Source organism: Schistocerca gregaria, chromosome 11, assembly GCF_023897955.1.
Source record: "Schistocerca gregaria isolate iqSchGreg1 chromosome 11, iqSchGreg1.2, whole genome shotgun sequence".
NCBI classification, from domain to species: domain Eukaryota; kingdom Metazoa; phylum Arthropoda; class Insecta; order Orthoptera; family Acrididae; genus Schistocerca; species Schistocerca gregaria.
The window spans coordinates 124345257-124364108 of record NC_064930.1 but is presented as its reverse complement, the minus strand read 5'-3'; the positions used below and the strand labels follow the sequence as shown (position 1 = coordinate 124364108).

Here is an 18852-nt window from a genome sequence, read left to right as displayed (position 1 = left end):
CAGTGCGACACGACAAGTGGAAGATCTGTTTCCTAAATCAGATTTTCACTCTGCAGCGGAGTGTGCACCGATATGAAACTTCCTGGCAGATTAAAACTGTGTGCCGGACCGAGAGTCGAACTCGTGACCTTTGCCTTTCGAATTTTCATATCAGCGCACATTCCGCTGCAGAGTGAAAATCTCATCCTGGAAACATCCTCCCAGGCTGTGCCTAAGCCATCTCTCCGTAATAACCTTCCTCGAGGAGATCTAGTTCTGCAAGGTTTACATAAGGGCTTTGTGAAGTTTGGAAGGTAGGAGACGAGGTACTGGCAGAATTGAAGCTGTGAGGATGGGGTGTGAGTCATGCTTGGGTAGCTCAGATGGTTGACCACTTGCCTGCAAAATGCAAAGGTCTCGAGTTCGAGTCTCGGTTCAACACATAGTTTTAATCTGCCAGGAAGTTTCATGGAAGACCTGCTTTGTAGTGGTCACCCACAAGCAGCTTCACCAGTTTATCACATCTTGTCAGGAAATACTTTTCTCAGACATTCAACAAGTTTTTTCGCCCAGAGGCAGTGGAAATAAGTTGCCAATTCACTTACAAAAACATAATATATGTAAGTATATAGCGAAGATAAATCAGATTCCTTTAAAAAAAATAGTAAGGAAATGGTTAACAAGACACACTGACATTTCTTATTTACCAGATTGTTTGTGGACAACATGTGAAAAAACATTCGTAAGATCGTGTTGCCAGTGGATGGAAGGGCAATCTGTGAACATTGTAAGGGCTCGAGCCAGGCGCATGTAGACACAGTTACCCGAAAGGGACAGAAGATGGAAGACGTCATGTACAAATACGGAGAAAAAAATCATTACAATTACAGAAAAATTGGATGATTTATTCAAGAGAAAGAGTTTCCAAAATTGAGCAAGTCAACAACGTGTTGGTCCACCTCTGCCCATTAAGCAAGCAGCTATTCAGCTTGGTGTTGGATGATAGTTGTTGGTTGATCCCCAGATGGATATATTGCCAAATTCTGTCTAATTCGCACGTTAGATCATCAACACTACAAGCTGATTGGCGGGCCCTGCCCATAATGCTCCAAACGTTCTCAATTGAGGAAAGATGTGGCTACCTTGGTGGTCAAGGTAGAGTTTGGCAATCGTATAATGTGCGCAGTCAAGTTGATATCCCCCACTGTCTGGGGCATCTCTACGCACTTCATCGGCCCAGAATCTCGTTCACTGGAGTAAAATTGTCTTCAGTGATAAGCCCCACTTCAAACTGAGCTGCGATGATCAGCGGAAACGTTTCTGGAGACGCACCGTACAGCAGTGGGGTATCAACCTCACTGTCGCAAGTCATATGGCCCAACAAACAGATGTGATGGTGTGGGGTGCCATTTCTTTTCACAGCAGGACTCCTGTGGTTGTCATCCGCTGCATCCCTACACCACAAAGGTAAATCGACGATATTCTACGTCAGCTTTTGTTGACATTCATGGCGAGCCATCATGGGCTTACATTTCAACATGAGAATGCCAGACCGCACAAAGTGAGAGTTTCTACTGCTTCCTTTCGTGCTTGACAAACCCTACCTTGGATAGCGAGATCGTCGGATCTCTCCCCAACGGAGAAAGTTTGGAGCATTATGGACATGGCCATTCAACCAAATACAGTTTTGGCCAGTTGGACAGAAATTGGTACAACGTCCCTCAGGAGAGCATTCAACAATTCTATCAATCTTTGCGAAGCAGAAATACTGCTTGCATAAGGATTGGAGGTGGACCAACGCGTTTTTGACTTGCTCAATTCGTAGATCTCTTCCTCTTGAACAAAATCATCCAACTATTCTGAAACCACAATAGTTTGTTTATTTGTACATCCACATCATATTTACCTATTTGCCCCTTTGGATAATTCCTTTGTAGTGATCCGTTTCACAGTGTATTATTATTATTATTATTATTATTATTATTATTGTCACTATTCTATGCATCGGTTGCAGCAAAAGAATTTGTATTGAACTGAAAAGTAGACATATGGAACTACACTCGCACTCATAAATTAAGGATAATTCTGATACATGGTGAAACAACGCTGTGGTGGTTGGTTTGCGGGTTTAAATCACCTCCGGATATAACCATGCAGTACATTTGACCTGCGGTCGTCGCAAGGTGGCGCTGGCAGCAGTCCACATACGCAGAGGTGTGTCGGTGCATGTTAGAGTACGGTGCAGCGAGTAAGTGTGCAGACGTTTTCAGACGTGCTCATGGTGACTGTGTGTTGAAAATGGCTCAAAGAACACATGTTGATGATGTTATGAGGGGTGGAATACTAGGGCTATGGAAGCTGGTCAAACACAGCAGGTCATAGCACGGGCCCTCTGTGTGCCACAAAGTGTGATCTCGAGATTATGGCAACGATTCCAGCAGACAGGAAGCGTGTCCAGGAGCTACAGTACGGGACGTCCACAGTGTACAACACCACAAGGAGACCGATATCTCACCGTCAGTGACTGCAGGTAGTCTCGCTCAGGACCTTACCGCAGCCACTGGAACAGTTGTCTCCAGACACTCAGTCTACAGACAACTGAACAGACACGTTTTATTCGTCCGGAGACCTGCAAGGTGCATTCCACTGACCCCTGGTCACAGCAGAACCCGTAAAGCCTGGTGTCAAGAACGCAGTACATGGTCATTGGAACAGTGGTTCCAGGTCATGTTCACGGACGAGTCCAGGTATAGTCTGAACAGTGATCCTCGCCGGGTTTTCATCTGGCGTGAACCAGGAACCAGATACCAACCCCTTAAAGTCCTTGAAAGGGACCTGTATGAAGGTCGTAGTTTGATGGTGTGGGGTGGGATTATGATTGGTGTACGTACACCCCTGCATGTCTTTGACAGAGGAACTGTAACAGGTCAGGTGTATCGGGAAGTCATTTTGCACCAGTATGTCCGCCTTTTCAGGGGTGCAGTGGGTCCCACATTCCTCGTGATGGATGATAACGCACGGCCCCACCGAGCTGCCATCGTGGAGGAGTACCTTGAAACAGAAGATATCAGGCGAATGGAGTGGCCTGCCTGTTCTCCAGACCCAAACCCCATCGAGCACGTCTGGGATGCTCTCGGTCGACGTATCGCTGCACGTCTTCCAACCCCTCGACACTTCGGGAGCCCCGACAGGCACTGGTGCGAGAATGGGAGGCTATACCCCACCTGGTCCAGAGTATGCCAATCCGTTGTGCGGACTGTGTACGTGTGCGTGGTGATCATATCCCATATCGCATATCCCATATCCCATACTGCACAGGAAACAGTGGCGTTTTGTAGCACGTGTGTTTTGAGACGGTTTTCTGAACTGATCACCAATACCGTGGACTTACAGACCTGTGTCGTGTCTGTTTCCTATGTGACTGTGCTATTAGCGCCAGTTTTGTGGTGGTACCACGTTGTGTGGCACTACATACTGCAATTGGGCTTAATTTGTGAACATGAACGTATTTTACCTTTATAAACATGCAACGGCGCAGAGTACTCAAGAATGTCGGAACAGTCAGTTCAGCGGACTGCCTCATCGGATACTTCATGTAACTTCGATTGCAAAAGCCCCATTTGTGCATCTTGTTTATTTTAACATACCCTGTCTAGTGCAGAATCTATTGCGCTGTACCCACACCTCCCTAGTACAATGAAAGCCTGGAACCTTAAAAGATGTGTTGTCAGTAAGTCTGTGGCTCCGGGTTTTCGTGGCTTTCCAATCACGTTTTCACTCAGCGTCGCGGCTGAACCAAATGGAGACCATTTTGACTCCGGTTTCATTTGCTGCTGTTCTGGAATTGAAGCGTTTCCTGGGCAGGGAGAGCAAACCTCTGTGCAGAGGGATTGATTCTTTTTTTTGGAAACGTGCAGCCCAACTTTGTAGAGAGCCACCCCTCGACGAATATGATCTGGACAGATGTTCCATAGTATCAGCAGCCAGTGTGTAGGTGTAGATCTGACTGCGCCACTAGTGGTTCTCATAGCTTCTTTCAAATGGAAGCGAGCCATCTTGACAAGAGCGCTGCAATTCCAAACTGATGCCCAATATCCTGCTGCAGAGTGTGCCAAGGCAAGGCATCCCCCACGGAGAACTGATGTGTTTGCTCCTCATGTACTGCAAACCACTCATGTTTGCACCTCGTTAACTTGTCGGAAAGGTTCAAACTGTCCACGGGTGTACTGCCAGTTCAAATGGCTCTGAGCACTATGGTACTTAACATCTGAGGTCATCAGTCCCCTAGAACTTAGAACTATTTAAACCTAACTAACCTAAGGAAACCACACACATCCATGCCCGAGGTAGGATTCGAACCTGCGACCGTAGCAGTCGCACGGTTCCAGACTGTCGCGCCTAGAACCGCTGGGCTGCCCCGGCCGGCTGTACTGCCAGTCCAACGGGCACACTATGTCGGCGGTGAGACATGTCGCCATCGTCAGGTGCGCTGACGAACTGAGCTCCTGAGGGTGGGAGACCCTCTTAACTTCCCTCGCGAGGCGTTCTCTTTGCAGTCGGCGCCCACTTCTGTGGCGGTGTCGGTGTAATTGCCTCGTCCGCCCTAGTCGTCCGCTCGTGTCCTTTGCTGAGCGTCTTCTTAATTGGAATCTCAATGCTGGTTCCCATGCCCTGCTGAGGTTTTAGCCGCAATCTCGGTTGATAAGTCTGTCCCTGGTACGAATTTCGGTAGCCTCTCTAACGACGCTGTCCCAGTTTTTAGATGTCTGTGCCAGGAACCCTGAGTATGTTGGAAGTCCATTTCGTGATTTTCGGACAAACAGTGCTTTGCGACCGCCGACTTGTTGGGGTACCCAAGTCGAGTGAGCCTCTTGTGTTCTCGGCAACTATCTTCAAGGGTGCACACTGTATGTCCAATGTAAGTCTTCCCACATTGACACCGAATCTGGTATATGCTGTATACTGGCGCACTACCAGGGAAAATAGAACGAATATTGAGGAAACACCGAGTAGGAACTGTCTTTTTCCCACCAAATATAATGCCAGCATTATTGAGAAGTGTCAAAAACGATCTCGGTTTGTGGAAGGACAGATTCCGTGTCAATGTGCGAAGACTTATATTGGACAGGCAGTGCGCACACTCTGTAAGGTGTCAGGCAAATCCAACACCTTCCATGAAAACCCTGACATGATAAGCAAATCCGGCAGTTATGTCACATAGCTCCGAATAAATCCTTACCTTAAATTAACCAAAGTAATACGACCAACCGGTGAGCAAATGGAATACCACAGACTAACACAAGAACGCCTAATGCATGTCATACCACCCCACCGTGAAACAGACGCAGTTCCGAGGGGAGGAACGAGAACAGAGGCTGAGAGCAGAATCGTGTAGGCTAGAAGGCCCTACGATAAGGGACAGACACCCACATCGCCGGCCGACCGCCAAGACCACCCCCCAGCCCATGTTAAAAGATAGAGCCCTCCAGAAGAACAGTACAGATCTTACGATAACACTAAAAGGGCCACACCAGCTGCAAGTTTTAGCGTGAGAGTTTTTCGCGTCTCTGTTACGTTGCAAACGTTAAAAACATTGCCCCACCACGAAAAGTATAACGTTTCTCATTGGATACACAGGATTTTTGTAGGCAGAACTTAAGGTTAACATTGAGACCCTGATTGATCAGTTGAAAACACAGCCAGATAGTTTTTTTTTTAAACCAACTTCGGTAAATTGTAGTAAGGAGAAGTTAGAGAGAGTTAGTTCCGAGACGGCGAGCTGGATGGCTGCTGCGCCGGCCGCTGCCCCCCTGGAGCTGCCTAACCAACGACAAGGTACTGAACGCACGTGATGCCGCATTTTTGAGCGCATAAGGCTTCACTCAGAATTGCAGAAGTCTCATCTGTTACACGCCCTTTTTGCGTAATACTAGTGTCGATCGTCAATTAAAGCTCATGGTGTTCACATTTGCTACTAGGAGTTAAAATATGAAACGCTATGATTTTTCTGTTATATAATTATTGAGAAGCCACATCAGCCACTGTAATTTACGACAAGTTAAATAAGTAATTAAAGATAATGGAGGGTCACTGTAGACCATTTTGAAAGTTTTCTCTTTTATGAAACTTAAATTAAACCTAGATTATAGATGTGATATGGCATAGGTCATCCTTCGATCCATTGTCGAACTTGGAAACCCATTCAGGGAATATTCGTTCACATTTTTGTTCAACGCAGTTGGTTTTTACCATCCTGTATTAAAACATCTCCTTTTATCAATAGTGCAATTTATAAACAATGTTTTGTGAGCAGAATAAAATTTCCAGTGGTAAACTTAACTGCTTTTTCGACGTTATTTTACCAGCTAACTAAAAGTAGGAAAGCCTTGAACTCCTTCCACTAAATTTAGTTAGTATTAAGATTCTTTTACAGGGAGTGCAGTGGAGATGACGCTGAAACCATTAAGTATTTAGTTATATCATCGCTAGTCTCGCTGAACTCTTCTGAACTCTACATGTCATGTGTGGTCTGACGTCTCTTTACCAGCAACAGTTCTCAGGTTCCAACTAGTCAATTCCCTAAAAAACACGCTCAGAGCGTCGTTGCGCGAAACTGGTAGGGAGACACGACTTAGAAGTAACAGACACCACGCAGAATGTTAGAACTCGACTTGGGTACCCCAACAAGTCGGCGGTCGCAGAGCACTGTTTGTCCGAAAATAACGAAATGGGCTACCAACATACCAGGCCCTTGGCACAGACATCTAAATGCTGGGACAGCGTCGTTAGAGAGGATATCGAGATTCGTACCAGGGATAGACTTATCAACCGAGATTGCGGCTAAAACCTCAGCAGGGCATGGGAACCAGCATTGAGATTGTAATTAAAAAGACGCTCAGCAAAGGAAACGAACGGGCGACTTGGGTGAACGAGGCAATTAGACCGACAGCACCACAGAAGCGGGCGCCGACTGCAGAGAGAATGGCTCAGCGCACCTGACGATGGCGACGTGTCTGACCGCCGAAATATTGGGCCGGTAGACACTATGGACCGGCAGTACACCCGTGGACTGTTCGAGCAAGAAATACGCCGGGAGAAACTTGAGAAAAATGTCGGAAAGGTGTTTGCGGTACGTCAGCCTGTTGTCAAATGTGACACTAAGGTGTTTTGGCTTATCGCTGCTGTTGACTAGGTGGAGAGCGTCGAACCGTGGGCTCATCCTTGCTGATGCTATGCGATTAGAGGGGGTGGAAAACACGAACTCCTGTTTCAGCAACATTAATCTCCACATCGTAAAATGTTCATAAAATTCGGTAAGGCCGTTTCTTAGGTGTTCGTGACACACAGAAACATCTTCACTTTATTTCCTTCTTTCTTTTGCTTGTGCCTTGTTCCCACAATGACGCAGGGTCGGCAAGGTTAATCAGAATTGGCAGGGTTAATTTAAGGGGGGGGCAGATGCCCTTCGTGTCGCCACCCCATACCCCCTGGGACAGAATTAGTGTACCCCAGCTGTCTGCGTCCAATGTAATCCGTGGAATAGTGTGAATGTGTTCAGATGTCTGCGAGCCATGTAACTCAGGCGGAACGTGGGGACCAGCCCAGTATTCATCTAGTGGGATGCGGAAAACCGCCTAAAAACCACATCCAGGCTGGGAGGCACGCCGGCCTCCGTCGTTATGCCGCTGGATGGATTGGATCCGGGCCTGGCGAGCCTACTCGAGTCCAGGAAGCAGCGCATTAGCGCGCCCGGCTAACCTGACAGGTCCAGAAACATCGTCACTCTCACAGGAAATTGCAGGGTCATCTGCATACTGGAATTTCCTGGCGATCACGTTCGGTAGCTCTGCTCTGTAGAGACTGAATTACCCTGGAGCAACAGCAGAGGGTTGAGGTAAGCCACCACTGAATAAATGTCATCTGACATCATCTGCGCCTTTGTGTACTTTCCCCAACATGTATCTAATAAATGAGATTATTCTGAGCTGTCTGACGTTTGTTTGTAATTAATACTCTATTACTGAAGCTGTGATTTTGGTTGATTTCTGTTTTAACCTCAGTCTGAGAAGCTTGTGCCGTAGTTGGAGCAGTGCTGTAAGAAGCGAGTGGAGATGTTACAAAATCTGTTATTCGGAAAGTGAGATAATAATTTTCTGTATCTGAGATGTACGGAACCGTGCTTTCCCTTTGTTTTGTTTGGTTAAGAGTAACAGAATTTCAGCAAATATGAAATAACACGTGTGTTTGTTTGACAGCCGCAGAAAACAGTTCAGTTTGGTTAAGGTATTTAAAGGAAAAGAGAATATAACCGCGTAACGGATAAAAGAAGGGCATAAAAACGGGGGGAAAATGGGGCAGCAGGATTTGAGATTTATTTGAGGAGATCACTTTGATCCATATGGCGTGCGAAAAAACATGTGTAGAAAATTGTAGAATTTTCACAGGGGACAAAAAGAAAAACTTCTTTTCTCATTTCTGCACTAGATTCCTTGAAGGGATTGACACTGGACTTTCTTTACGCCGACTTTCACACCTGTTTTGACTGCTATATGTCCTACAATTTGTCAGCTGAATCCGATTTGCAACACCATTACACCTTACTGCTACACTATGTGATCAAAAGTATCGGGATACCTGGCTGTAAATGGCTTAAAGGTTCGTGGCACCGTCCATCGGTAATGCTGGAATTCTGTATGTTGTTGGCACAACCTTAGCCTTGATGACAGCTTCCCCTCTCGCAAGCATACGTTCAATTAGGTGGTGGAGGTTTTCTTGGGGAATGGCAGCACATTCTTCACGGAGTGCTGCACTGAGGAGAGGTATCGATGTCGGTCGGTGAGGCCTGGTACGAAGTCGGCGCTGCAAAACATCCCAAAGGTGTTCTGCAGGATTCAGGTCAGGACTCTGTGCAGGCCAGTCCATTACAGGGGTGTTATTGTCGTGTAACCACTCCGCCACAGGCGGTACATTACGAACAGGTGCTCCATCGTGTTGAAAGACGTAATCGCCATCGGCGAATTGCTCTTCAACAACGGGAAGCAAGAAGATGCTTAAAACATCGGTGTTGGCCTTTGCTGTGATAGTGCCACGTCATCAACAGGGTAGTGTACCTGGATAATCTACAACAATTTTTCATACCACGGATCGACGGGGATGACCGAGAACGAAATGTTTATTGTGTCGCCTTCCCTACCTGAACCCAGAGCAATTATTTACTCCACGTATGAGCAAGTTACACCTGCAATGCTACAGCGAGTATGGGTTGAAATTGAATACAAACGGGATGTGTGCAGGATAACTAACGGAAGCCACATAGAATACCTTTAGTGTAAGGTAAAAGAAACCTGAAGTGTTTCCCTACAAAACAACACTAAACACAGCCCTATATCCCAGATCACATAAGAAACGGATTGCCGGATCGCTTGGTCTAGCAGGCAACCCTTGTCAGGGAACACCCACCAGGCGCCAACAGCATCACACTCTTACTTCTGGAATCAACCACTACATGGCACTCCGTTCTGTGAAATATGTGGCAACATCGGCCGAACGCGTGCAGCTCTCAACTGTTTGGCGTTGTTGTGGTCTTCAGTCCTGAGACTGGTTTGATGCAGCTCTCCATGCTACTCTAGCCTGTGCGAGCTTCTTTATCTCCCAGTACCTACTGCAGCCTACATCCTTCTGAATCTGCTTAGTGCATTCATCTCTTGGTCTCCCTCTATGATTTTTACCCTCCACGCTGCCCTCCAGTACTAAATTGGTGATCCCATGATGCCTCAGAACATGTCCTACCAACCGATCCCTTCTTCTAGTCAAGTTGTGCCACAAATTTATCTTCTCCCCAATTCTATTCAATACCTCCTCATTAGTTATGTGATCTACCCATCTAATTATCAACATTCTTCTGTGGCACCACATTTCGAAAGCTTCTATTCTTTTTTTGTCTAAACTATTTATTGTCCACGATTCACTTCCATACATGGCTACACTCCATACAAATACTTTCAGAAACGACTTCCTTACTCTTAAATCTATACTCGATGTTAACAAATTTCTCTTCTTCAGAAACGCTTTCCTTGCCACTGCCAGTCTACACTAATTTAAGTGTCTCATTTCCTAATCTAATTCCCTCAGCATCACCCAACATAATCCGACTACATTCCATTATCCTTGTTTTGCTTTTGTTGATGTTCAATTTATATCCTCCTTTCAAGACACTGTCCATTCCGTTCAACTGCTCTTCCAAGTCCTTTGCTGTCTCTGACAGAGTTACTATGTCAACGGCGAACCTCAAAATTTTTATTTCTTCTCCATGGATTTTAATACCTACTCCGAACTTTTCTTTTGTTTTCTTTACTGCTTGCTCAACCAAATAAACTTAGTTTGTAGAATTACAGGAGCTAATCTACATTCTTAGATTGAAAAATCGGACGATCATGAGCTACAGTCAGCTGTGTGAGGAATGCATTTCGCACGCAGCGCTCTAGCCGAACACAAATCAGCCTCAATCGCGTCACCGAATATACAGCGTTGCCAATTCCGCGACATGGATAGGTCAGTTAGCATTGATGCGTCGCCTGCAACATCTGCTGACAGACGGGAAAACTATTTTTACGGTTGCCTGTTCCACCTTAAGGACAGTCAATCTGTTGCTTATGTGATCTGGGTCTATGTCTTCTCTCCATAAATTCTTATGAATTTTTAAAGTTGCAAAGTCCTCTTTGTAGTACGCTGTGTTGAGATCTCGTGACCGAGATGGCCAGGAGAGACGCGAAAATTCATCCCCGTGCTCACAAAAGCAGTCCCGGGCGATGCGGGGTGTCTGAACAGGGAACCTGTTGCCTTGGAACACAAGATCACCATTGGGGAATAACATTGCACCATGGGATGGACCTGCTCAGCTAAAATAGTCACATAATCCTTCAGCAGGCTTTGCTGGCATCTCCATTTATGTTCATGCACGCATTTCATGCGCTGTTTCCATATCTACATCTACATCCATACTCCGCAAGCCACCTGACGGTGTGTGGCGGAGGATACCTTGAGTACCTCTATCGATTCTCCCTTCTATTCCAGTCTCGTATTGTTCGCGGAAAGAAGGATTGTCGGTTTGCTTCTGCGTAGGCTCTAATCTCTCTGATTTTATGCTCACAGTCTCTTCGCCAGATTTGCGTAGAAGGGAGCAATACACTGCTCGACTCTTCGGTGAAGGTATGTTCTCGAAACTTCCACAAAAGCCCGTACCGAGCTACTGAGCGTCTCTCGTGCAGAGTCTATCTCTTCTATCAACCCTGTCTTGTACGGCTCCCACACTGGTGAGCAGTATTCAAGCAATGGGCGAACGAGCGTACTGTAACCGACTTCCTTTGTTTTCGGATTGCATTTCCTTAGGATTCTTCCAATGAATCTCAATCTGGAATCTGCTTTACCGACGATCAACTCGATGTAATCATTCCATTTTAAATCACTCCTAATGCCTACTCCCAGATAATTTATGTAATTAATTGCTTCCAGTTGCTGACCTGCTATTTTTTTAGCTAAATGATAAGGGATCTATATTTCTGTGTATTCGCAGCACATTACACTTGTCTACATTGAGATTCAAATGCCATTCCGTGCACCATGCCTCAATTCGCTGCAGATCCTCCTGCATTTCAGTACAATTTTCCATTGTTACAACCTCTCGATATACCACAGCATCATCCGCAAAAAGCCTCAGTGAACTTCCTATGTCATCCTCAAGGTCATTTATGTTTATTGTGAATAGCAACGGTCCTATGACACTCCCCTGCGGCACACCTGAAATCACTCTTACTTCAGAAGACTTCTCTCCATTGAGAATGACATGCTGCGTTCTGTTATCTGGGAACTCTTCAATCACACAATTGGTCTGATAGTCCATATGCTCTTAACTTTGTTCATTAAACGACTGTAGGGAACAGTATGAAACGCCTTGCGGAAGTTAACAAACACGGCATCTACCTGTGAACCCGTTTCTATGGCCCTCTGAGTGTCGTGGACGAATAGCGCGAACTGGGTTTCACACTACCTTCTTTTTCGAAACCCATGCTGATTTCTACAGAGTAGATTTCTAGTCTCCAGAAAAGTGAAATCCCTGTTTTAGAAGTGTAGATAAGGATATAACCGTACTTCGCGAGCTATAAATGTGTTGATACGTACACGATGTACAGTCGTCGACAAAAAGAGCGAGACCCCTCGCCTTTGAGTTATGCTGATCCGCACAGCTTTGAAGTCTGCTACACAGCATAACAGGCAGGGGGACGAAGTGCTGACAACATACTATGCACAGCAGTGAAATTGGAAGACTTCCCGAACTTTCTCACACTGTTTTAAATCGTGTGGGAGACTATATTAATGCTGATTGGAGTGTTAAACAAAACACGTAAATATAAGATATAAATGAAAGAAGAAAAGCTAATTAGTATGAACTGTACTAGTAAAAATGAATTTCAGCTTATCGAGATAACATAACTGTTTTAGTAAGACAAAGTACCGCAGATCGTTACGAATTAGAAAAATGTTATGCGAATTCGGCCGCGAAACGGTCCGTGCCAACATTCAGACCAGTCATACTGGATTACCGTTGCTGACCTACCGTGAAAGTGTGCAAATTTAGAAATGTCTGAAGATTCATAACGAAATTCAGTTAAAAATCATTCAGTGCCACACGTAACTGAATTCAGTTACTGATAGAAGCGGAAAAAGTGGGTAGTAGCAAGTATGATATTCAACAGGAGTTTCATACTGACATTCGCAGGGAGCCAGTGCAGAATAAAGGTAGCAATAAAACGTTTTGGGGGCGCGAGAATTTCTTACAATTCCTTTACTGATAGTCTCTCTGCCTCCATCGAGATTAGAACCGAAAATAAACCAGACCTCCCTTGCAGTAGCAAACACCTTTCACTACACTAGCAGACAACCCAGGAAAACAACCCTCTGTTACTTCCCCAGACATGAATAAGCCGGCAATTTCTCATTGAAAGTGGCAAAATGATCTGCAGTTTTTGTTGCATAGAGCTTTCTGGACTCAAAAACATGAATTTTCTATTTTTATGTCACCGCTTATGCGACACTCATTCGGGATGTTTATAGAAATAACAAAATACTGTTATTGTCGAGTAAATTAAGTAGGATAATTCGGCACCACCACAGAAAAGAAACGGAGAAAAAGCTGCCAAACATATTCTACAATCATAGCGTGTAGGCTTTCACGGCCAGCATCGTCAGTAGTTAAAACTTCCGGGCTGAGAGGCCGTGGTCGAACAGTAGAACTTCTTCTCCCTGACGTTTCGTTGCCAGCTGCGGACAACATCTTCCGAGGCGAGTCTACGACTGGCTACCAAGCCGCGGAGGTCCTGTATATATAGAGCGGGTAGAGGGCACCACCACTCGTCACGTGATGTCAACAGTAAAACTATCTCTGACTGGCGTCATTACTCTCGATCGAAGGTAATCGATTGTCACATCTTTGATGCAAGGTTGATCGCCATATTTTATCTAACTTCAAACCTTCTTCTTTCTTGTTAAAATTATTGTGGTGTTTAAAAATTTTAACAAGAAAGAAGAAGGTTTGAAGTTAGATAAAATATGGCGATCAACCTTGCATCAAAGATGTGACAATCGATTACCTTCGATCGAGAGTAATGACGCCAGTCAGAGATAGTTTTACTGTTGACATCACGTGACGAGTGGTGGTGCCCTCTACCCGCTCTATATATACAGGACCTCCGCGGCTTGGTAGCCAGTCGTAGACTCGCCTCGGAAGATGTTGTCCGCAGCTGGCAACGAAACGTCAGGGAGAAGAAGTTCTACTGTTCGACCACGGCCTCTCAGCCCGGAAGTTTTAACTACTGATATTCTACAATGTTTCGGATCCTCCATTAGACTCGCCACAGCCAGAAAACGTTCATTTGCCGAAGTGTTCCTTAAGGTAGCTAGCAATGGGTATGATCGCACTTCTAAAACGCGGTGGCATTAATACTGGGCTCTGAATTACAATATATATAGGCAAATGGATTTTATTTGCATTCCTGTAAACGTGATTTGGATCGAAAGCGTAGCTACGATTAATACGCTGATGTATCCATTGCAACTAGAACATTTCGAATAAAGAGTAGGTGGAATTATTTATGCTGCCCTCATCTTCCGTAATTGTTGTAGCCTTTTTCGTTGTTAGGATTTCGTCACCTAAATCGGTAAAAATGGAACACACTAATCAGCATTAATATAGTCTTAGACATGATTGAAAACAGTCTGACAAAGTTTGGATGGTTTTTCATTTTCACGACTGTGCATAGTACGTTGGTAGCACTTCGTCGGCTTGCCTGTTATGCTGTGCAGCAGACTTCAAAGCTGTGCGGATCAGCACAGCGAAAAAGCGAAGGGTCTCGCTCGTTTTGTCCACGACTGTAGATGAAGTGTGGATCGAAGAACCTCCAACATCGCAGCGCGTCAGCAATCGTTAGTTAATATATTAAAAAACTAGAAACCCGCCTCGATTGCGTAAAAAGTACCTAGTGTTAACCTAGGTTGCGGCGTAAATAACTACACCTTCAACAGAACAATAAAACTTACAAGTGCCTAACAAGACCTTTGTCAATGATTTAAAGAACACGATAGCTATACATTTATAAACGAATAAAAGGGAAAAAACAAACAGTAGACTTTGTACACATGTAATGTTGTGTTGCACTTCCATCGCGTTGAAAGATTCACTTCAGTCGTTAAAAATGGTTGAAATGGCTCTGAGCACTATGGGACTTTACATCTGAGGTCATCAGTCCCCTGGGAACCTAACTAACCTAAGGACATCACACACACCCATGACAGAGGCGGGATTCGAACCTGCGACCGTAGCGGTCGCGTGGTTCCAGACTGAAGCGCCTAGAACCGCTCGGCCACACCGGCCGGCTCTTCAGTCGTCGCTGATCTCGTTATTGCAAGATCTTTTCGCGGCCGCGGCGATGTCGGAGATCTGATGTGTTACTGGATTCCCGATATTCACGGTATACTCGTGAAATGGCCGTGCGGGAAAATCTCCACTGCATCGCTATCTCGGTGATGCTGTGTCCCATCGCTCCTGCGCCGACTGTAACACCACGTTCAAGCTCACTTAAATCTTGATAACCTGACATTGCAGCAGTAGTAAGAGATCTAAGAACTGCACCAGACACTTGTTGTCTAATGCAGGCGTTGCCGACTCCGTATTCTGCCTGCTTACATTATATATGAATACGCTTGCCTATACCAGTCTCTTTGGCGCTTCACTGTACAATCTTTCCTTGTGAAATAACGGCGCCTGGCACGGAGCACGTGTCGATGCACTCCAAAGGGGTGACTTCCGTGCCAAAGTGTATGCTGCGTCATCGCTAAGGAGCCGCACTGCATAGGAGGCGCTTCTACATCTACATCTACATCTACATGATTACTCTGCAATTCACATTTAAGTGCTTGGCAGAGGGTACATCGAACCACAATCATACTATCTCCCTACCATTCCAATCCCGAACAGCGCGCGGGAAAAACGAACATCTAAACCTTTCTGTTCGAGCTCTGATTTCTCTTATTTTATTTTGATGATCATTCCTACCTATGTAGGTTGGGCTCAACAAAATGTTTTCGCATTCGGAAGAGAAAGTTGGTGACTGAAATTTCGTAAATAGATCTCGCCGCGACAGAAAACGTCTTTGCTTTAATGACTTCCATCCCAACTTGTGTATCATATCTGCCACACTCTCTCCCCTATTACGTGATAGTAGAAAACGAGCTGCCATTTTTTGCACCCTTTCGATGTCCTCCGTCAATCCCACCTGGTAAGGATCCCACACCGCACAGCAATATTCTAACAGAGGACGAACGAGTGTAGTGTAAGCTGTCTCTTTAGTGGACTTGTTCCATCTTCCAAGTCTACTGCCAATGAAACGCAACCTTTGGCTCGCCTTCTCCACAATATTATGTTACTGCTTCGTGGTCAAAGAACTTCACAAAATAGTATTCAGCTGCCGTTCTAGTTAGGAGAACAAAAAAAAGGTGTTTGCCAGGGCCTGAAATGGATTTGTAAAATTTACTTGTTACTTAAATAAAATTCTCGTGTTGCTTTGGAGAGTACAGAGCTTTTACGTGGATCGACTTTACTTGTAGCGTCGGCAGTTCGGCTTTCTTCCCTCCCGCCACCGCTCTTAGGCGCACTCTCCAACATTGCACAACATAGCAGCTGTGTATTTAATGCACCTATAACTAAGCATTACAAATGCTAATTCTTAAGCAGTTAATTATACGCCCGAAAGTATTGTAATATACAAAAAAATTTAATATTAAGAGTACTTAATTTATTCACTGAAGTGCCAAAGAAACTGGTACAGGCATGCGTATTCAAATACAGAGGTATGCAAACAGCAGGAATACGGCGCTGCGATCGGCAACGCCTATACAGCGTGTTACAAAAAGGCACGGCCAAACTTTCAGGAAACATTCCTCACACACAAAGGAAGAAAATATGTTATGTGGACATGTGTCCGGAAACGCTTACTTTCCATGTTAGAGCTCATTTTATTACTTCTCTTCAAATGACATTAATCATGGAATGGAAACACACAGCAACAGAACGTACCAGCGTGACTTCAAACACTTTGTTACAGGAAATGTTCAAAATGTCCTCCGTTAGCGAGGATACACGCATCCACCCTCCGTCGCATGCATTCCCTGATGCGCTGATGCATCCCTGGAGAATGGCGTATTGTATCACAGCCGTCCACAATACGAGCACGAAGAGTCTCTACATTTGGTACCGGGGTTGCGTAGACGAGAGCTTTCAAATGCCCCCGTAAATTAAAGTCACGTTGGAATGAAGCCTCATCCGTAAAGAGAACATTTGCACTGAAATGAGGATTGACACATTGTCGGATGAACCATTCGCAGAAGTGTACCCGTGGAGGTCAATCAGCTGCTGATAGTGCCTGCACCCGCTGTACACGGTACGGAAACAACTGGTTCTCTCGTAGCACTCTCCATACAGTGACGTGGTCAACGTTACCTTGTACAGCAGCAACTTCTCTGACGCTGACATTAGGGTTATCGTCAACTGAACGAAAAATTGCCTCGTCCATTGCAGGTGTACAGTACATACTGACCAAACTAAAATGAGCTCTAACATGAAAATTAAGCGTTTCCAGACACATGTCCACATAACATCTTTTCTTTATGTATGAGGAATGTTTCCTGAAAGTTTGGCCGCACCTTTTTGTAACACCCCGTGTAAGGCATCAAGTGTCTGGTGCAGTTGTTATATGGGTAACTGCTGCTGCAACGGCAGGTTATCAAGATTTAAGTGAGTTTGAACGTGGTGTCATAGTCGGCGCACGAGCGTTCGGACACAGCATCTCCGAGGTAGCGATGAAGTGGGGATTTTCCCGTACGACCATTTCACGAGTGTACCGTGAATATCAGGCATCCGGTGAAATATCAAATCTCCGACATCGTTGAGACCGCATAAAGATCCTGAAAGAACAGGACCTTCGGTGACTGAAGAGAATCGTCCGACGTGAGATAAATGAATCCCTTCCGCAAGTTTCTGCGCCGGCCATTGTCGCCGAGCGGTTCTAGGCGCTACAGCCTGGAACCGCGCGAACGATACGGTCGCAGGTTAGAACCCTGCCTCGGTCATGGGTGTGTGTGATGTCCTTAGGTTAGCTAGGTTTCGAGTGACATTATACTGAGTGCACTATCCGAAAATTACCTCGAGCAATTAAACAACATCTTGGACCTACTGATAACAAACAGACCCGAACTTTTCGACTCTATGTGCAGAACAGGGAATCAGTGATCATAAATAAGGCCTTTGCAGCATCCCTGAATATGGAAGTTAATAGGAATATAAAAAAAGGGAGGAAGGTTTATCTGTTTAGCAAGAGTAATAGAAGGCAGATTTCAGACTACCTAACAGATCAAAACGAAAATTTCTGTTCCGACACTGACAATGTTGAGTGTTTATGGAAAAAGTTCAAGGCAATCGTAAAATGCGTTTTAGACAGGTACGAGCCGAGTAAAACTGTGAGGGACGGGAAAAACCCACCGTGGTACAACAACAAAGTTAGGAAACTAGTGCGGAAGCAAAGAGAGCTTCACTCCAAGTTTAAACACAGCCAAAACCTCTCAGACAAACAGAAGCTAAACGATGTCAAAGTTAGCGTAAGGATGGGTATGCGTGAAGTGTTCAGTGAATTCGAAAGTAAAATTCTATGTACCGACTTGACAGAAAATCCTAGGCAGTTATGGTCTTACGTTAAATCAGTAAGTGGCTCGAAACAGCATATCAGAACACTCCGGTATGATGATGGCATTGAAACAGAAGATGACACGCATAAAGCTGAAATACTAAACTCCTTTTTCCAAAGCTGTTTCACAGAGGAAGACAGCACTGCAGTTCCTTCTGTAAATCCTCGCACAAATGAAAAAATGGCTGACATCGAAATAAGTGTCCAAGGAATAGAAAAGCAACTGGAATCACTCAACAGAGGAAAGTCCACTGGACCTGACGGGATACAAATTCGATTCTGCACAGAGTACGCGAAAGAAATTGCCCCCCTTCTAACAGCCGTGTACCGCAAGTCTCTAGAGGAACGGAGGGTTCCAAATGATTGGAAAAGAGCACAGGTAGTCCCAGTCTTCAAGAAGGGTCGTCGAGCAGATGCGCAAAACTATAGACCTATATCTCTGACGTCGATCTGTTGTAGAATTTTAGAACATGTTTTTTGCTCGAGTATCATGTCGTTTCTGGAAACCCAGAATCTACTATGTAGGAATCAACATGGATTCCGGAAACAGCGATCGTGTGAGACCCAACTCGTTTTATTTGTT

At 45.2% G+C, this 18852-nt stretch overlaps 1 protein-coding gene across 1 annotated transcript in view; it reads left to right on the top strand.

The window, feature by feature from the left end:
* LOC126295059 (voltage-gated potassium channel subunit beta-2-like) overlaps positions 1-18852 on the top strand; it is a 1105917-nt gene that overhangs the window by 599510 nt on the left and 487555 nt on the right. The gene's annotated exons all lie outside the window — the stretch shown is intronic.